The sequence below is a fragment of the Arachis duranensis genome, chromosome 1, assembly GCF_000817695.3.
Source record: "Arachis duranensis cultivar V14167 chromosome 1, aradu.V14167.gnm2.J7QH, whole genome shotgun sequence".
Classification (NCBI taxonomy): Eukaryota; Viridiplantae; Streptophyta; class Magnoliopsida; order Fabales; family Fabaceae; genus Arachis; species Arachis duranensis.
In genome coordinates, this window is record NC_029772.3 from 61,628,657 (window position 1) to 61,630,405 (window position 1,749).

Consider the following 1,749-nt stretch of genomic DNA (forward strand, 5'->3'; position numbering starts at 1 on the left):
CAATTTGTTGGACTTGGTGGTGGTGCTGATCCTTCGTCCCGGAGGGTGGGGGGTACCTGCAAGGGACTCCGATGCTTAAGTTAGCAAGGGTATTAAGCAGGTATTGAGTAGAATCAGAGTATGAGTTATACCTGGGTGCTCCAGTGTATTTATAATGGTGAGATGTGACCTTTCTAGATAAGATAAGTTAGTTATCTTATCTTATCTTATCTTATCTTATCTTTGGGTGAGGTCAGCTTATCTTCAACGGAACCGCCTTTACCTCTGTAGGCTGGGATTGCCTTTGGATTTGGGTCGTGTTCCTCTATTTGGGCCCTTTATTTGGGCTTTCCTGTCGATTTGGCCGAGCTCTTTGAGAAGAGGTCAGATAGTCTGACCTGAAGAGGTCGGTCGCCTTGTCGCTAAACATCCCGGGTCGGTCATCTCGACCCAGGGTATGAACACTAACACTTCTCTTCATCTTAAAATTCGAACCCTCTCTTCTCCTCTGTGTTCGAATTTTTCTTTTCTCCTTCTTCTATTCTTTTCTTTTTCAACTCACATAAAGGAATCTCTATACTATGACATAGAGGATTCCTCTTCTTTTATGTTCTCTTCTTTTTCATATGAGCAGGAGTAAGGACAAGGACATTCTTGTTGAAGCAGATCCTGAACCTGAAAGGACTCTGAAGAAGAAGCTAAGAGAAGCTAAAGAACAACAATCCTGAGAAAACCTTACAGAGAATCTCAAAAAAGAAAGAGACATGGCCAAACCCAACAACAATGCAAGGAAGATGCTTGGTGACTTTACTGCACCAAATTCTAACTTACATGGAAGAAGCATCTCATTCCCTGCCATTGGAGCAAAAAATTTTGAGCTAAAGCCTCAATTAGTCTCTCTGATGCAACAGAATTGCAAGTTTCATGGACTTCCATCAGAAGATCCTTTTCAGTTCTTAACTGAATTCTTGCAGATCTGTGATACTGTTAAGACCAATGGGGTTGATCCTGAGGTCTACAGGCTATGCTTTTCCCTTTTGCTGTAAGAGACAGAGCTAGAATATGGTTGGACTTTCAACCTAAAGATAGCCTGAATTCTTGGGATAAGCTGGTCACGGCCTTCTTGGCCAAGTTCTTTCCTCCTCAAAAGCTGAGCAAGCTTAGACTGGATGTTCAAACCTTCAGACAGAAAGTTGGTGAATCCTTCTATGAAGCTTGGAAAAGATACAAGCAACTGACCAACAAGTTTCCTTCTGACATGCTTTCAGAATGGACCATCCTGGATATATTCTATGATGGTCTGTCTGATTTGTCTAAGATGTCATTGGACCATTCTGCAGGTAGATCTATTCACCTAAAGAAGACGCCTACAAAAGCTCAGGAACTCATTGACATGGTTGCAAATAACCAGTTCATGTACACTTATGAAAGGAATCCTGTGAGTAATGGGACGCCTCAGAGGAAGGGAGTTCTTGAAATTGATGCTCTGATTGCCATATTGGCTCAGAACAAAATGTTGACTCAGCAAGTCAACATAATTTATCAGAATCTGAATGGATTGGAAAATGCATCCAACAGTACTAAAGAGGCATCTTCTGAAGAAGAAGCTTATGATCCTGAGAACCCTGTAATGGGAGACGCGAATTACATGGGTGAAGCCTATGGAAACACCTATAATCCCTCATGGAGAAATCATCCAAATTTCTCATGGAAGGATCAACAAAAGCCTCAACAAGGCTTTAATAATGGTGAAAGAAACAGGTTTAGCAA

General features: G+C 41.6%; 1 non-coding gene across 1 annotated transcript; it reads right to left on the reverse strand.

Moving 5' to 3' along the window:
* Positions 1 to 1,135: 1,135 nt before the first annotated feature.
* On the reverse strand, positions 1,136 to 1,243 carry LOC127742541 (small nucleolar RNA R71). The gene has a single exon (XR_008003887.1). It is a non-coding gene; the product is annotated as a small nucleolar RNA R71 (small nucleolar RNA).
* Positions 1,244 to 1,749: the final 506 nt, after the last annotated feature.